General features: G+C 46.7%; 1 long non-coding RNA gene across 1 annotated transcript in view; it reads right to left on the reverse strand.

The window, feature by feature from the left end:
- LOC311442948 overlaps positions 1-19163 on the reverse strand; it is a 113027-nt gene that overhangs the window by 56822 nt on the left and 37042 nt on the right. The window contains exon 6 of the long non-coding RNA XR_014696958.1: positions 16331-16423. This is a non-coding gene — a long non-coding RNA (uncharacterized lncRNA). The remainder of the gene's footprint in view (positions 1-16330; positions 16424-19163) is intronic.

A 19163-nucleotide genomic window follows, 5' to 3' on the forward strand; every position in this document is an offset into this window, starting at 1 on the left:
GAGGTGGCGGGGGAGGAGGCATGGACGTGGGGCAGGAACCTTTGTAGCAATGAAGCATCCAAAGCAATCGAGGGAGGGCAAAGATGTAAAGCAGTCCTGAGCGCTTTATTGCAGATAGGCAGGGACATTCCCAGCAGGCACATTAGAGCTTCTACCAGGAGCAAAGCTTGCAAAATGTTAACTTCCTGAGGATATGCCACTCCAGATTTCAGGACCCAGCTTTGGAACAAGCAGAAGAAATAAGACCAGCCCCCAGGAGGAACTCTCTCAGGTTTGTCAGTGAGCCCAACGTGTGGCAGGAAAGGACTGGGGAAGGTCAGTCGGTGCCGTGCTGACCCGCCTGCAGCACAAACACGACCAGCTACACTCCACGGCATGAAATATGGGACTGTGGCCTTTGACTTTACTTTGTGGGAACAATGCTCTTTCAGTGCTTCTCAGGAGGCTTTTTAAATGCTTTCTATAGCCTTTTATCAAAGCAATAAAGTACCAGAGAGCTTGGTCTCAGCTTTGTCTCCTCAGTTACCACGAACCACACCTGGAGCCTGCAGAGATGTCTAATGGTGGCATGGGATGCAGCAAGGAAAGGCGTGAGCACAGTCGCTTTGGGTGGCACATCTGGGTTTCATTGTGCCCCACTGCCCCAACCCAGGGGCTGGGTTTCCTTGCAGAGAAGCTGCTGAGCTGAGCAAATTCTGCCCCTGGCTCTCTGAGCCTCCAGCCGCACTCCTCGGGCACGGGAGGTGCTCCTTCTGCTGAGGGGTTTCCAGCACCCGTCCACAGGCAGGGACACAGCCTGGCCACAACACCACAGAGAGCAAGGCCAAGAGCCCAGCCCCTTTATTCAGCATTGCACTTGGTGTCAAGCTGAAGCAGGAGGGATGAAGGGGACTTCAGGGTGGGTCAGAAAGCCAACGAAGGAGCACAGGATGCTGAATGTGCCCAGGGGCATCAGGCCTTACAAGTGAGGAAGCGGAAAGGGGAGCAAGTCTACAGAAACCCACTTTCCAGATTAAATCTTGTCTTTAAACCCTGAGTTCCAGCAACAATATCTGTTGTAGTGCCTACAGGCCTTGCTTTCCTCCCCAATTGCAGCCATCAGGCTCCCGTGACTGACAACATCAGGAATGAATCTCTTTTGAAGCTGACAAAACTCACTCTGAACTGATTTTCTCTTGAGCTGTGTTTATCCGAGGCTGACACCGAAGAAAGCTGCTCTGAAGCAATCAGAGCTGATAGCAGCGGCGTGTTTACCCCCCAGATCTGCACTGAGGCAGCAACAGCCACCAAGCGTGGCCAAGGCCAGCCTTGGTAAAAGCGCTGCCTGCCAGCAGGCTGACTGCCTCGTTTTCTGTTCCCCAGGCCCTTTCCCCTCTGCAGGCCAAAGCTGTGCTGACACGGTCATGTCTGCTTTCCAGGGGCACCTGGAGCAGAGGGGGGGACCCCCCTTTGACTCACCACAGAGCAGCTGAAAATATTCTGGGCGTCTGTTTACAGCCCCATAAAGATTTTATGCACCGCATTTAGCCTCGTGTCTCTGCATTCATCGTGTTAAATGCTGAACGTTTTACTTTAATGCCACGGTGGCTACGAGCAGGAATACTTAACTCCAATAAATAAGAAGTAATCACATTTTCCCAGTGAATGGATTGAAAATGGCCACTGGGAGCGTTTGCCTTCTGGAGTCCAAAGCCAGGGGCTGTCGCTGGGGGTTTCCAGCAAACCACAGACCCTGTGGAGCATCTCCAGGAAAAAAAAATGTATAAATAATAAAGCATATGCATCTTTTAATTGAGGAACTGGTCTGTAGCTTGGGCGCAGTATGCTTGTGCCCAAAAGCCAGCATTAAACATTCGAATTCAGGCAATGGAGAGAAAGAAGGCCAGAAGCAGATGGACTAAAACTCTATGCATTTGTGAGTAAAATCTACTGGAAAAGCACATTAGTGCTCCTTGGAAACTGGAGCATTTCACCGAGAACACACGCACAGAAGAGGAGCTTCTCAAGTGGGTCCAGATTATCCCAACAGACTCCCAGGTACAGCTCCTGTAGGTCCCTTCCTAGCTTTATCTAGGCTCTGAACACAGCGTTTGTCTACCTGGAAGCTCCAGGCACCACAATCAACTGAATTCCCCTGGGTGCAATAAATCCTTCCTTGAGGTGGGCACTTGACCACCTGACAAAGCCATGCTTACGGTATCTGTATTATTAAACCTCCCACCAAGCACATTTCCCATGTCTCTCTTCCACTCCCTGCCTCTGAGCTTCTCTCTGCTTCAATTTCCTCATTTAACACTAACCCTCACCATGTCCTCTAGCCCTCACCATGTCCTTTACACTCTTCTATTCATTCTACCCACCAGAAATCTAGCCTGATTCATTTGCATCCCAATTTTAAATGGTACTACCAATCTGCCAATCACCTGTCAGCTGTAACATCAGGAAACAGCAGCTCAACCCCATCTGCAACACATCATTCCCAAATAAGCTCTCTTAATTCTCAGCAGTTGGGGCCTGCTGACATCCTGTTGCATCACCATTGTCTGAATCCAGTCCTTGGTGAGAAATGCAATCCATACCAGGTCTGGTCTCCAGGGTACTCTTTTGAAGGCATGTGTTGCTGACTCTAGTAAATCCGATGCACCTTACAGCAGAACTTCTTGCCCAACAGAGAAGGATAGGGCATGCAGAGACGATGCCTTGCAGAAAGTAACACTGGTCGCTACTAAAAACAATCTCTTGCAGTTCCCTGACTGTTAAGACTCCAAAACCACAAGGTTTAATGCTTCAAACTATAAGCTTCACTTTCACATTCCTGAAAACTTAATTGTGAGACGCCGGAGGTGGAAACTGAGATGGTGGTGGGTTTGCAGCTGTGCTCTACGGCTCACCCATGGCATTTATTCCCAGCCACAGAGAGACAGTAGGAATTAGACTGTGGAGACAGAGGGTAAGAAGCTCATTTGCTTTCTCCATCTCATTCTTCCTTTCTCTCCAAGGTGTCTACAGCAAAACGTCAGCTCCGAAGACAGCAACCAGATCCCTGTGTCGTCCCAAGACTTGGTGGTCCACCAGCGCATGTGCCAAGATTTTCAATTTCCTCCAGCAATCAGAGATCTTCCAGCAGACCCCGATCAGCTCTCCTCACCTCCACACCATGATCCATGAGGTCTCTAACAGCTCGCACAACATCTCCCAGAACACTTTGCACATCTCCCTTTGAAGCTGTGACCTGATTACCATAAGCAACGCACTGCAGATGTACCTCTGCAAGCCCAGAAGCACCAGGGGAAATGAATATATTAGTATTTATCATATTAATGCAGATCAAGCTGGGTATTTGTTCTGACATTTCAATAATAGCTTTTTCTATTTTTTTGTAGGCAGCAGCTTGTATTTTCTTCTCCCTTAAATAATTCATTGTTACATTAAACTTATTTCAAATTGGGGTCTTTTTTTCATCAAACCAAAACCTTATTTGGATGGCCAAAGGGGGAAAAAAAAAGTATAAATGAAAAGTCTCTTTTCTCTCCTCCCTTCTTTCACTCCTTTTCTTTCTTCCTCTCTAGTTAAAATCTCTTAATCAAAGTGACAATCTGTCTTTCCCAGGAAGGAAGCTGGTGCCTTTGAACAGCACTGCTCCAATAGCTCTCCGCTTTGATGTGGGATTTAACTTATGCCTTCAGCGATCTCAAGCGTTGGTGCATGCATGCGCAGTGTGCCTGCATGTATCCATGGGTGTGTTTCTGTGTTCGTTGCTGCACGTACACACCCCAATCCTCCCCCAACACCACCAAAAAAAAAAAAAAAAAGAAAAGGGAAAGAGAAAATGCCACGACTACACAAAGCAGCGATGCGAACCTTGTGGGGCTGCTGTCAAGCACAGTTAAGAGGGGACCTTGGTCTTTGCTTTTTCCCACAGAATCATTCAGGGACATCTTCAAACCCTCCCATCAGCTGCTAACTTCAGTGAATACAGAGCAGTCTGTTACAGGAGAGTGACACCCTTTAGAAGGGCAGAAGCACATTGGAAACAGTTCCTGCAGTTCATGGTCCTGCTGGACGACGGGCACAGTGTAAATTCGCTTCCCTGGGTGCTCAGACACAGAGTGCTTAGCAGCCTTATTCCTCCCCTCCTCTTCCTTCCCTCTGTTTGACTCTAGGCTGTCCCTGTCCTCAGCACAGTCTCTCTCTTTCTGCTTTGATGATTGTTTCCCTCTTCCTTTCTTTTAGCCCTCCTGCCCTCAGCATTGGCTCTGGGGACCAGCGAGGTCTTTACTTTATCTCCTCTGCTCTGAGGGCAGAGCACAGCTCTGTCTGGTACCACACTGTAAGCAGCTTTGATCTCAGGGAACAGAAACCCAGGCTTGGGCCGGGGGACCACCCTGAGAGGCTGAGCTGACCTCGCTTCCCATGGGGAACTATTCTTCCAGACAACTCCTCTTTCTTCTCGCCAGTAAGGCTGCCTCTCACTGCTGTCCTGGTGCCCCAGTGGCACGTTTTGCTGCAGGATGAATGCCACCGGAGCTGAGGACAGAGCAGAGCTATTGACATCTTCCCATTTCACAGCCGGGAAGCTTCCACCCTACCACATAAAGCAGCAAAATCATGTGCTGCTATGGTTTTACCATAGTCCTTCAACAAATTCCCCAAAACTGCCACTCTCCCTCTAGTGAGTGCCTTCTGGGATTTCATCCAACCCTTCAGAGATCGCCTTCCCAATCAGTACTGGGACCTCTCAGCCTTCAGAAAAGTTTGTGGTCTAAGCACATCAGATCTTTTGGCTTTATGTACATTGTAGGTTTTACAGGTGCTTCTACTTAGTGAAAGTCTGCCCCAGGGGTTTTCTTGAGCAGTGGACCAAATGTGTAAGTGCTTTACAAAATACTGAGCAACATGAACCTCAGAGCTACAAATCTCCAACGCAGCTTCCAGTCAGAGAACAACTACTCAGCAAGCACAGAATCCAGTTGTGCCTCAGGTTCCTTGCACTAAAAAACAATCTTCAGAATAAACTGGTGTCCTCTCATACTGTCCACTATCAAGAGGCTGGTTTATTACTTTTTTGAAACATGTTTCATTAATTTTGGGTTTTTCCTACTGTTCTTCTTCTTTAAACATACACAAACACACACCAACAAACTCACAGAAACTCAGGGGTTTTGTTTTGTTTCTTCATTGTGTGTGTGTGTGTGCCCTCCTCCTCACCTCTTTCAAGGGTTACTGGAATGTGTTGAAAATCTGACACATTTCTACAAGCTCTGGGGATAACAGGCTGGGAAACAAAGCCAATTTTCTCCCTGTGTACTCTGGAAGCCTTTGCTGAGCTGCTGCAGGACAATCAGGGTTTGTCCACGTCCTTCTCAGCTACACCACTGAGGAAAGAAAACTCATGCCCTGCCCATGGTGACCAAAACGAGAGAGGTCACAAGAAATCCATTCCACTTTTCCATTTTATTTTTCTCTAGGATCTTTTGCCCACTCCTGTAGATCCCTCTTCACTAGGTATGTTTCCATACGTCCTGGATCAGTCAAAGAAAGAGGTATAAGCCTCCTGTGGAGGAGTAGCAGAGCACAGTAGTTCTCACTTAAACCAAGGAAGGCTGGAGGCCAGTGATGGACTGCCTACATCCAGGGGCATGGGAAAAAGACTCCAGGTAAATTTGAGATGGAGACCAAGGAGAAATGAGTCTGGAGTATCTGGACCACCTGCCAAAGCCATGAGTAGGGTATCCAGTATCTGTGGTGTTACCTGCTTGACACACACCTTGGAGCCTGCAATTGTGGCCCCTGAGATGAAAGCCAAATGACAGACTCCCTATGTCATTTCTAGCAAGCAAGCAAAGTAAAAGGATGGGCTAAGCATGGCCAGGCATAGGACACCTGCGCATATCTGTGTCAGCCCAAGCCTCCTCCTTTCCCCAGGTCCCGCTTCCTAAACCCGAGTCTCTCACTGCCTGCAGTCACTGCACTGCTCTCGCCCTCGCTTTGCATTCTGCATCTCCCTCCCGAGATTTCCCACCAGCTTAACAGAGTGTGCAACGGAGAAGGTGCCCCTCGGCCCCTATCCTCATGCATACCCAATCAGGCCTCCTGATTATGCAAATTCAGTACAGAACGTCACCCCTCTGCACCTCTACCCCGCCCTGTTTCAGCACAAAAAGAGGGGAAAAAATAGCAAACCCTCCATTCATAACCAGAAACATTAATTATACGTAAGGATGGGCAGTCAACTCCCCGAAGCGTTTGCATAATTACTAATGCTAATGGATTCCGAGTGCCTCTCTCCTCCTCGTGGAGAAAATTTAATTGGAAAATGCATAAAAGCAGGAGGAGGGTGCTCTGAGTGGTCTGAAGGGGCGCACACACAGCAGAGGGGACCCGATCACTCCCCCTCGGCTCACGTGGCCAACCTGCCCTTTCCTCCCTCACCTGATGCAGCATCACCCATTTCTGTAAAGCAGGCATGGGAGAGATCAAGGGGTAGGCTTGAAGAGCATCCAGGTCAGCTGCCTGGATCCCAAGGGGATTATAAAAATCAGATTTAGTGAAATTAGGAAATGCTCAACTAGATGCCTCAAAGACAGTGAGTAATACATGCCCCTTTCTCGTCAGTCAGGCTTCTTGGACTCCCTAGCCCTGCAGATTTCCAACAGTTGCCTTTCTCTGCTCCCCTGCCTGCTGGCAACTGCTGAGCTTCCCCAAGGCAGGACTTGCTTCCCTCTGCCCACCACCCCCAGTTACATTGCCACCAGGCTCCATTCTTTTGCCCATCAAAACTGGCCTCACAGCAAACGGGGCTGGCTGCAGCATATCAGCAAGGGAGCTCCAACCTCACAAAGTCTCCCTTGTCCTTGGGGGGAATGTCTTTCCTTTGCTTCTGTCAACCTACTATTAGCTAAAGGAGGCGTCAGATCTCTGGCATGGTCATCTCCTGGGGCCTACCCAGGCCCCACTGCCCCCAGCCAGCATACCTCCACAGCTAATGTTTCCTAAGATGGTTAACAAGAGGCTGGCCATGTGTTTGATCTCCAGTTTTTTCATCTGTTCTCTCTCTCTACTTGCTGCCTCTCTGGAGTTTGGCATCTGGTCTGGGTCTGTCCTACAGACCGTGCACACGAGGTCAGTTATGCTCCTTCACCTCCACCACCCTGACCCTCCTCAGGGGCTGGGTTCCTGAATTGAGATAAGTTTCATGCTGCACTGAGAGCAGCTGGTGAGGCACCAGATGGCTGAGAATCTGTAAAAATAAAAAAAAAAACAAAAAAAACTGGGGCTGTGACAGCAGCACTTTTATTGTTCACTCATTCCCACTGCTGCCAGACTCTGAATGCATATCAAACAGGGTACATGCCCTTGTGAACACTACCAGTACACAATTGTGCAAAACAGTGACAAAGCTCCTCTAACACCCCCTGCCAAGCCTGCTTCGTGGTCTGAGGAGGACACCCTGCAACACTAATGAACCACTAATGAACCTCGGCATCGTGGCAGAGGGAGAACTGGCTCCATCAGTTGCCCCCTTGCAACGCTTCGGCAGTGGCGCAGCATCCAGAGGGACTGGACACCGGTCATTTTTTTTATTGCACTATAAAGCATCATACACACCTTCAGCAGTGCATAAATAATAAATAACAGCAATAATATGGTCCCTTGAGCAAAGCTGCATTTCATCAGCAAGAAAGTCATCCTCTCGTTCCCTCTCAGCATTGCAGCGGGTGCCCACGGGCAGCCCCTGCTCTGGGAGGAGGTTGCGTCTCTGCTTTTCATTGCACGTAGCCCAGCATTCAGGGCAGGCTGCGGCTGTTCATCATCCTTCTGTTGTGAGATGAGTTTGGTAAACTCGCAGTCCTTGTGAGGGTGAGGGACCCAAGGCAGGCAGCACAACACTTGGGCTGACTTCTGACGAGCAGAAGCAGCAGCTGCTCTGGGCCTGGGCCTCCATTTTAAGCACCACCAACACAGAAATGTGACTGACACCTGCACGCACCAGAAAAAGTGCCTCAGGCAAGGCCAGGATGGAAAAGGCTTCCACTACCCTTGTCCTCTTTTGTCTGCTCGCTGGGGACCTCATTCCAGACCTGCAGAATCCAGGGGAAGCCGCAGGTTTCCAGCACTTCCACAGCACAAATGAGCAAAAGCCCCCAGGAGCCTGCCTTATGACACAGAGTTGAAGGATTGGTATGTACCTGAGCAGTATTTCTTACTCAGGTGTGCCCGAGTGACTGATTCTCTCAGAAAATCATTTGAACTTTACGTGACTGAATGGCACCCAATTCTGAATTTTACCAGCAGTCTTACCAGTTCACTCTAGATTCAAAAAAAACCAGGATTTAAACTATTTCCCTCAGGAGATTTCCAAAGGTTAACTTCTTTACCTAGTTGGGTTTTGTTTTTTTTTTTTTTTTAAATCGTGACATGTTTGGACATACAGATATGTTGCCTGGATTACAAAAAACTTGGAAATCAGCTCTGGTGCACATTTAATCCATTTTTCCAATACAGTAGAAGCACACAGACACCACTGGGCACGTTTTCACTCCTTCCAGCTAACCCTGAAGCAAAGGGTAGCCCTCGATCCTTGCTGTTAGACGACATCCTTTTTTATTTACTTTTAACTACAGGAAGTAAAAGATTGATTCAAAGAAAATACCAGAAAAAAATTGTTTCAGTCAAGCGTTCAACCTGAACAAGCCTAGACTTTTCAACTTTTCTCTTCTTCTAATTGGAAATGCATAGACAATTTTTTGTTAAATGTTGTACTAAGCTTGCAACAGGTTGCAGGCCAGAAATGAGGGGGTGAGGGTGGCTCTGCTTGATTTTACCCCAGAGCTGGGTGGTATTTTTGCAACCCAGTTCATATCAAGAAAGACAATGAAGAACAGCTCGGCAGGAGTTCACTACGGTGATATGAAAAGCAAACACCTGCAGTATGAGGGTATTATTTCACTTCATTACACCTATGCAATGCTACCAGATGCAAAATAGGAGCTTGAAATGTGGTGGCAGGCCTTGCCAGTAGAGCCCTTGATTTTCTGAGTGTAGGATACCCCAGCAGCTGAGGGGCTGCAAGAGGAGAGCTGCCAGCAGCACAGCAGAAAAAAAGAGCCCCCTTACAATTTAAGATGAGAAAAGGACAAGAGTTCAGGGGACAAAAGAGATGGAGGAAGACTTTCTTAAAAGCAAGCAAGGCCTTTCACTCTGATTCTGCAGTGAGGCAGCAGCTTGAGAATGGAGAAAATCAATGAGTAAGAGTTGAAGGGCTGGAGCTGACTGGGAAAGGTACTTCACATATTCACTCCTTCAGAGGCAGTCCGGGGTGACTCAGGCTGTCTTGGAAAGGCTGCTTCATTTCCCCAGACTGTCTTGTTATTTGAGATCGAGTGTTGGGTAAGTGGTCTCAAGCAGCAGTAGTTCACATTTATACAGCATCTTCAGGACCACTGTGCCCTAACTGTTTTTAGAAATTTTATATAGGCAGGGCCTCAACCACCACTAGGATCCAAAAGCAAGTGGGCAGCCTACAGCTACTTTTAAAAGAAAAGTTCACCTAGAATATTGTATTTTCTGAGCCTGTCAATTTCTAATAATGATTCTCCCTGCTACATTTATCATGGCCTAATTTCTGTCCCTATACATCCCAGCATCTGCGGGTTGTGGGCCCACTAACTAGAATGAGATCTGTAATCAAAAATGAGTCTAAGATTTTGCTTATTTTTGTTTTCCTAGTCAGGTAACAACCTTGAAGGCAGTGGCAGGTTTTTTAGCAATAACTCAAGATATCTCCTGGAGATTTAGTGTTTTCTAAAACGAGTGTAAGTGATTTCGTGTGAATCATTGAAGGTAGCTATAATTGCCAGAAGACTCACAACAGGTTTTGCAGAAAACGTTTCTCAGTTGCATCTGACAGTCCACCATGAGCAAGACAGCATGAGAACAAAACATCATAAGGTTACTGCAGAACAGCTTCGAAGAACAACATACCTGAAAAGGGTTATTGGCTGGAAACGCAGAAAGGAGCAAAGTAGCTTCTGTGAAACCACAAAGGCACACAACAGCGCTACTCAGAGTTGTTTGCATGGATCTCTTGAATGCAGCAACAAATTAAATAACCTTGTTTCTACGAGATTAACCCATAGCTAAAACACTGCATCTTCATAAGGCAAAAATCTTAGCTTATTGACAAAAACATATTACCTTCTTCTTCAGTACAGGAAATAAAGACATTCTGGAGAAGGACAATTTTATTTGCTGTCTCTGATGCTACAAACTTTAGAAATATCAAAATATTTCCAATAATAATTTGTAACTACAAAGCTGAAAAAGGAAACAACCCATTGTCGTCTTGATTACTTTGAAAGCAGCACTGAAAATTTTATTTGGAACACTGTCAAAAGTTAAAGATTTACTGTAATGAAATTATTTAAATATTGGCAAAGCATCCCCACTTGCAATTGGTAATGTCTATATGCATTTGTATGTGGAGTTTTGTTTCCCATGGCTAATGGAATACAAGAATATCTCATAGAGCAAGTATATTTCTGGATATACCATCCTTTGATCAAGAAGGCTGCATTCCAAAGTTGGAAATCTTTTTGCCTTCTGTCTCAGCATTCTCACGGGGCATTTCCACAGACTACATTTGAAAAGGCTTCTTTTTTTGAAATACTTCTAGACTACTCGAATAGACTTCAGTGTAGAGGAGGAGGATTGGATTGTTCGGTAGCAATTTTTAGGCTCTTTCAGGCAAACCAACACTGGGAGGCACTTTCAGAACTCCAAGCCACTTATGGTCCTTCCACAGTAAGCTTTTTATTTGGGGGGGATGAAGTTTTAAAATTAAAACAATAGCAAAGCACATTATTTGAAAAGTTACAAAAGAGTTGAAGACGAATCATTTGGCCATAAATGCAACTTTAATCTAAGAACACAGCGTTCAGGAAAAAAAAAAAAAAAAAGGAATTGCATCCAGCAAAATGCATTAGCTCTCAAATATCTGGCTTCACATTGCAATTAACTAAACTGCCTTAATCCAATTCAGCCACTGAGAAAACAACTCACCACAAAACTGTTGACTTCTCAGGAAGCCATGATTATTACTCAAAGGCTAAAATTTGTCAACAAGCTTCGTTGAATGGTACCCTGACAACAGCATATAATGAGAGACTTCATAATGTGCATGTTGAATGCAGGCTTCAACAGCCTTATAGTCAAACCTGGCCAAACATATTTAAATTTTAGGTCTTCATCCTCCTAACTCATGGAATACCTCACGTCCTTTCCTTCCTTTTACAGGCAAAAAAGGAATAATATTTTCCTTGAGAAACAAGCTGAGACACACTGCAGAAATATTGACTCTGTTAAGGCTGAGTTTCAAATTAAAGTCAATTTCAATTATACATGTAAAGAGTTTTATGAAATAATTTTAAAAAACAAAGACACATTGAAATGCATTGAAACTGCTAATAAGTATTATATTTTAGATAAAAATTGACTCTTAAGAAAATTGAATTTTGTACTTGAGGGCAATGGAAATGTAGACTAGAAATGCTAAGGAAAACAATAGTTCAAAATGTCCTCTAAAACAATCAGCTAAGAAAGGTGGTTACTCTAATTCTGTAAAAAAAAATAAAATAAAATTACTTCCACCTGTACCTAGTTTCCAGGAAATTACAATCAAAACTATTGTAAGGCATTCCTACAGCCAAACACAAAGACAGAAGACCTCTGCATGGCACTGATCAACCAGCACAGGAGAAGCCATTTCCTCACCCTTGGGTATAGCAGGGGGGCAGCCCAGGGAACTTCCTCACCTTACAAAAGGGAATTAGAAGAAGGATTACCATTTTTCTCCAGTCCTTCACCAATGATTCTAGCAGAAGAAAGCTCCGCAGGGCAGTTGCTTTTCTTGCTGGATGCTACCTCACAACCTTTTTTATTTTAAGTGTGTATTTTGTAACAACATTTTGAAGTGCTGGCTTTCGTGCAGTTCAAGGTTCTTAGTGGCTTCTGAAGATTGAGACCCATCCAACTAAGCACAGCAGCCACAGGACTGCACTACCAGCCCCAAAACCAGAAAGGTTTTTGCTGTGTTTAGCTCAACCACCCTCTCTTACATTTCTCAAGCACTGACGTTCTCGTAGCATAGTCAGAAACAGCGAAAGCTTCAGTAAGAACACGAATAACTCCTGCCACCTTGTTGAGGACTCTGTCCTTGAACTACGCTGAGATGTGCATTCCAGGTGAGCATGCATCTCGTGTGTGTGCAGCTGCTGCTTGCTACCCATACGTTTGCTACAGCACCCAAAGCTCCTCAGGGATGTGCCAGGAGCAGTAGGGCACATGCAAATCCACTGCACGACCCAGAATTGCTCCCAGACATACACACACACAGCATCCTCACAAACCAGTGCCTTAGCCAGGAGCCTGGGTTAGATGCTTGAATAAAACATCGAAGATCTGTATTCCAGTCATGATTTCACCGCAGACTCCCTGGGTGACCTTCGGCAGGTCATTTAAGCTCTCTGTAAAAATAAGACTGATAACACTTCCTCTATCTGCCTTGCCTATTTAGACCTTAAGCTCCTCAGGCAGAGATTGCCTCGTACATGCACCGAGTCCCTAACAGTTGGGGCCTCTAATAACTACTGTGATACAGGTAATTATCAACAGGGACAATGCAAACAGCATTGACAGGGACAGAGTTCCACTACCCAGCCCCAAAAACACCGCAGAAGGAAAGCAGCACAAAGCAGGAAGTTGTGGCTGAGCCAAACAGAGACATTATCAAATGCAAAAATATTTCTGAGCTCTGCGATCAAACTGGAAGGCAGGTTTAGGGCTGTAACGAAAGAAATCACATTATGACCTGCTTGCACAGCCCCATGCAGAATGCACAGAGGCTTTTCCTTTCTTACTACGCTTGGGTGCTCTGATAGCAACTTATTTTTTCTCCTTTTCATAAATGAAACTTTAAGTGACCAGCAGCATGCAAAGTCAAAATCTTGCAGGGGTCGGGGAGGGGTCTGCTTTATCAGTGATGAAGCAGAGCGCTAGGTAACGTGATTTGTCTGTTTGCCTGTTTTCATTATCTTTTTTATGTTAGCATTAAAGACTTATGAAGACCATATTAAAAAATGCTGCAGAATGACTATTTGAACAAGACCAAAATGCACCTCTGAGAACAGCAGGTAATAGCAAGGCTATGCTTTTGCCTGTGAGCTGAGAAAGATGTAACGCCAGTGATGAGGTCTGCTGAAAAATTCTTTCCTGTCTCTGCTTCTGTTTCTTCTTGCATCTTTTGGCCTTTGCTCAACAACAGCACAGAGAGAGCTAGGGGCTACGGTCACAGGAGCCCAAACAGCAGCACTCACCAGCTCTAAATGACCATGCAGTACGGCTGCTCCAACTCATTTCAGGCTGCTTCTCCAGGGAGGGCTGCCTGTGGGCTCACAAGCTGCTTACAGAGTACAATCCCCGTCCATCCTCAGGGGAGCTTGATAGAGATTAGGTGTGCTCTGCTTAAAAGGGAGGTGCAGGGGAAGCACTGCTGTATTTTTGTAGCCTGTCTTGTTGCATCCGAAATAGAGCCCAGAACCTTTGGGCTAGGTTTTGTTTTAGTGTTTTTTTTTTTTTTTTGGATTTGATTATTTTGGTTCCTTCTTGTTGTTTTCTTTTGTCTCTTTTTTTAGAGATTCAGTTTTTTCTCCTGTTTTCTCCTGGAAAATTTTGTGGATGGGTGGAAAACTAATAGGCTTAGGATATCAGAGGAGCCAACAGATTGAAAGAGTCTTACAAATCACAAGCAGACCTTTTTATGTAAGATGAGGCAGTTGCTTAAAGGGTACCACAAAGATGCATTTTACTAACCTAACAAATGTTCTGGCCAGCTTTTGCATAGCGGGAGGTACAGACTGCTTGGGAAATTTGCTTCACAGCCCACCCAAAAACGCTGAGGCAAGTGCACAACCCATACACACACTTAGGTGCACACACAGAGAATGATTTTAAACAAAAAGCAAGCAGTTTTCCTGTGAATTCCTCTTCTGTTACAGGTTGCTAACAGGCACTGCCCAATCCCACCATTGCATTGCTGTGTAAGAGCAGCTGATAATCACCCTCTTGGGTATTAAAGCCAGAAGGGACAGGTGAGATTGCTTATGCTGCATTCTCATTTTTACACACACACACGTATGTATCAGTTGCTTACACCACAACTCCTTTCTGCTGTCACTGCACTGCTGTGGGACGCAATTATCTACTTGTGCCCTTCAGCCCCTGCATCTCCTGATGGAGATGGGGGAAAAGCATTTAAGAACAGAAAAGCTCTGATTCTCTGAAGGCTCAAGCAAGCCTATCGCCTCCATTTCCTGGGCAGCTATTCCCACATGTGTAGCATGCAGATGAGGGAAGACATTTGATTTTAAAACCAAAAACCGGATCAATTCCAAAGGAAAGTAAAAATGCCTTCACCTGAGAAGTGGCCCATTAGCCAACCATGACAAGACATCTCCATCCTGTGTTTCTTCACTGCCTGCTTCATGAAGATGCATCTACAGACCCTCTCCTGTCCAGGACCAAGGGTGGACGCCTGCATGCTGGACCCTTTCTGAGCTCCACAGAGGAGACAGTACCAGTTGCTGTGGAGCCAGAGCCTTCCCGGAGTCTGTGATTAAGGGATGCTGTACCCTAAAAGCACTCAGGCACAAGTACCTGTACAGAAAACTCATTAAGTCAATAGTGAAGTCAAAATTCGATATATCGTGGAAATCAGTGGGACCTGAAGTACAGGCCAAAAGATGAGAACTGTCCCCCCAGTGCTCTCCTGAGTCAAGGCTGGAATAAGCAGAGAGCAGAGGAAAGGGAATTATTTCAGCTTTTTTCCCTTCTGGATGCTCCATATGCTGCAGCCAGCTGTTGTGGTTTGTGCATACTCTCTACGGTGGGCACGTGTGACAGACTCTTACCTCCCTGCAGTGTGACTCAATCATACCAGGTCTCAGATGGTTTGCTCAAGCCTCTGATGCAGTTTGCATTTTCCCCATCCCCATCCCTATATTTTCTCTTACCCAAACCTCATGGCTTTAATGAGTCACATCCTGAGGACAGGAGGAAGGTTAGGTGACTGTTCTCAGTCCATTCAGAGCTTCCTCCCTTACCCACTGTTCATCTACCAGCTTACAGCAATCTCAGCAACCAGAGGGAACATATTTCACTAAAAAGACAAACCAATTAGTTTTGGGGGTCAACGCCACAGCCAAGAATCTCTTAAAAAGATGTTTTCCTTTTAGAAAACTACAGTAAAGCCAAGAGAAAACTGGTGATGGAGTACAGCAAAGCCCACCAGGCGCTGCTCAAACATCCTACAAACATACAAGCCTTTCAGAGAGCACTGCACAGCACAGGGCCAAATCCTCCACTCCTAGTTCAGGAGGATCTTTGGCATACAAGAAAACACAGCCTGCAAGTCCCAGAATCAGACCCCTCATTTATTCTGCATGTCCTGCTAAGCAGAGGGGCACACTGCTAGGAAAAGTCTTTGGGTTTTAGCGTTGCCATTCTTCTCAAAAGTTGCTGCAACGTTTCCCCATAGTAGATCTGAAATGCGATGACAAGAGAATTTGGCTGTTCGCCCACTGCTGTCGCTACCCATCACATCTCCCAAAGACCCACAGCCTTCTCTGAGCTTTTCTTTTCCTATTACTTTCATCCATCCAAACAGTAGAAATCCTTTCCCATCATTTTTTTTCCAGCAGATTTCTCCTCCACTGGCTCAGAGTGGTTCCTCCCACTGTTCCCCCACATGTTGGCTCTCAGCTTTAATCAAACTCACTTCCATATCTCCCATCTGATTAACAAAGCGCTGCCTGGCCCTCGGCCACCCTCAGAGCTAGCACAAGCAGGTGCAGCTCTGACAAAGTGACATCAAGCTGTGTGCACCCCGGATTGGGCTCATCCCTCTGATGGAGGCCTCTTGCTCCCAACTCTTTCTGAAAGCTGTCTCATGGCTTGCACATGTGAGGAGAAACCAAGTCCTCGCTGAACATACTCCTAGAATCACTACACGTATAAGCTGCCTCATCCTGTATTTCTCCTACCTCTTTGAACATAAACGCAGTCTTTTCAGCTTGGATGTTAGTGCTGTAGGGAGTGATGAGCCTGCTGAGCGCTCCTATGGTATCAGCGGAACCTTTATTTACATTTCTTTCCAGCAAAATAGAGCAAACTATCCTCAGTACCTGGTGAAGGGAGCCTGTCAAACACACAGTTGCATGCAACTGTGACCCTACATGAAGGAGAAAAAGAAACCAGTTCTCTTTCCTAGCCTTACCGTTTCCCAGGCAATTTGCAGAGATGCCCATGTGCAGATCCATCCTCAACGAACTCCCAGCATCCTGGAGCACAGGCAGATGCAAACGAGAGCCTTGTAAAAAGAAATGTTTGTGACAAGAGTCGTGAAGACATTTCAAAGCTACAGGCAACATTGTGCTGACTCACACTTCCACCAAAACCCACTTTTCAGAGGCATCAGTAATATCTGCCCAGGGACCTCCAGCTACTTGTTTTACTAGGTTTATCGTACGAATGAAGCCAACAGGCAGCCGTGTGTTTTAGACACCAACAAGACGTGAGTGGTGGAACTCCTTGCTGCAGGGTGCTGGATGCTATCAATTCTCATAAGCTGAAGAACGCAAGGAAGGAAACTCCATCTAGAGCTGAGAAATACAATGAAATTCTGTCCGGTTAAAGAAGTAAAAAATCTCTGGAGGCAGAGAGAACACACGAAGGAGGTGCCACAACATGCTCACCCTGTTTCTAACGTTCTTCCTCAGGGATTCACCATTTGCCACTGCAGGAGAAAGAAAACCTGACCTGATGGACACTGGATCTCACATAGCATGGTTGCTCTTCTACAGCTAAGGCAAACAAAGCATAAATTGACCCGCATCTCTACACCACCTGCAGAACCCTCCCAGGTCTTTCCGCTGTGCCTGCCAGCCATCACACTGCACAAAGAGCCACAGGCTCACAAATTGTTCGATTTGCCTCCTCATACATTTCAAAAAGGGTTCCCATCTAGGCTTGGAGTTCTACATTTACCTCCATTACCTTAAACACCCAAGAGTACAGGAGAATAGTCATCCCAAGCTCGTTTTACAACCAGAAAGAGAAGGCATGGCCAGAAGGTGGGTGACCTTAGGCAGGCTGAGTTCTTGCTCTCCCCCAGTGTGCTGACTGCGTGCCGCCCAGCTGCGACCCCATCACTGCTGCACACAACTGTGCTCAAGGTTTATTTGCATTCCTTAGCTTGGATGGGATCAACCCAAACTTCAGCAACGTACACAGGCAGAGAACAAAATCACACCTCCAGAGTCTAAATCTTGCACGCAAAATGTATGGAGGGATTACAGGACAGCACCTCTGGGAGCACTACGGGAATGACTGTTCCATCACTTCCCTGTGCCCTCTGTCACTGTGGATGCATCACTTCAGCACAGTAATTCCTGTATTCAACCAAAAGAAAGGAATAGAGTCCCACTGCAATGCCAGAAAGATGTGCAGAAGGAGGCCTCCCAAGGTCATGGTGGAGAAAACATCCACAAAATACCCGCAGCTGCACCAGGCTCTGCCAAGAAGTCCTTTTTGAGGGAGTCTCTGGGAAAATACAGGGTGTGACAGAGCACAGGGTCTACCTATGGGCGACACGTACTGACCTGGGTACGGAAGACAATGCACATCCGCTCCTTCCCTGCGCCCAGAGCCACACACCATCCCCTTCAGGTGCGACTCAGCCTCACGCAGAGAGAGTGAAGGGAGGTGCTGAAAGCTGGAGCTTCTCCTTTTGTCCTTGACAGCTCTGAAACACCAAACATACCACAGCATCTGGCCAAGCAGCCTGGCTTGGGCTGTCGCTCCCTTGCCAGGGAGACTGACTGACAGATTTGATCAGGCACACGGAGGATGGGCTAGGACATCCTGAAGTCCCATCTCCAGCCGCCTGCTGCTTGCAGCATTAATCTCCAGTGACAGAGAGCCCCCACCATGCACAAACCAGCTGTGCGACACTGCAAGTAGGACAACACGTCACGAAGGGAAACAGGAGGGGCTTGTAAGTTGCCTTGGTGTTTTGCTAAGGCAATACACCCCAAAACCCTGCCACCAACGGGGAAGGCAGCTGGGATGGGTGATACAAAGTGTGAAGTAGAATAGAGAAGCCCCAGGATTGGGAAGGGAGAGCTGAAGTCTCCCTCAAGGTGGCCTGTATGGAGCACACCACAAAGCTTTCTATCAGGAAGATCCTCCTGACACTGGGAGATCTCTAAGCTCTAAGATGAATGCCAAGGAGTAGCGACACTATTAAGCCTTGATCTCAAAGGGTCATCTGCATCGTGCACACAGCGATCCACCAGCCCTGCTGCTTCCTTGCTGGCTGCAGGAGCTGCCTCTGCTTCTCCCTCATCTTCCATATTCCTGCGTGCCCTCTGCCTGATCTCCACTTCACATACTCCGTCTCCAGCCTCTGTCTTCCCTGGCGGCGCACATACCCTCTGCTCCTGCTACAAAGCTATGAATCATGATAGAATAATAAGCTCGTTTATGAGCTGCACACAAGCCCAAAGGACCAAAGAGCAGAATAAATCGCTACAAAGCTCTCTAAGCCGATTTATTCATTCAACAGGTTTCTGCTTTGACTCCAGCCTCCTCTAACTGATGTCCAAACAATGCGGTAGTACAGAAGGACAAACAGCAACCTGCTTTCAAGAGGTTCATTACTTTTGTCTTTTCAAGATCAAGAGATGAACTGACTTGTAAAGGATTCGAGTCCCGGCGCACCAGCTGAACGCCTCGCTGCTCTGCGTGATCCCCAGGCTCACAGGAAGGCCGGCGGCAGCGTGCAGTATGTAAATGCACTGCTAGCACAGGGACTGCTAGCACAGGGACTGCTAGCACAGGGACTGCTAGCACAGACCTACGGCACAGCTCCGCTGTCTCACCTCCAGGGCCCTCTTGTCCTCAGGGTGGTGGACAAGGGTTTCGTAATGGGCCTCTCCTGAGGCAGGAAGACTCGCAGAGCTGAACACAGCAGGTTGCTGGCTGGTACAGTCCATGCCCACAGAGGGCTTTGACCTTCTTTCATCCAGCAGACCACACCACCACGCAGG

Source organism: Aythya ferina (genome assembly GCF_964211825.1).
Source record: "Aythya ferina genome assembly, chromosome: 11".
Lineage (NCBI taxonomy): Eukaryota > Metazoa > Chordata > Aves > Anseriformes > Anatidae > Aythya > Aythya ferina.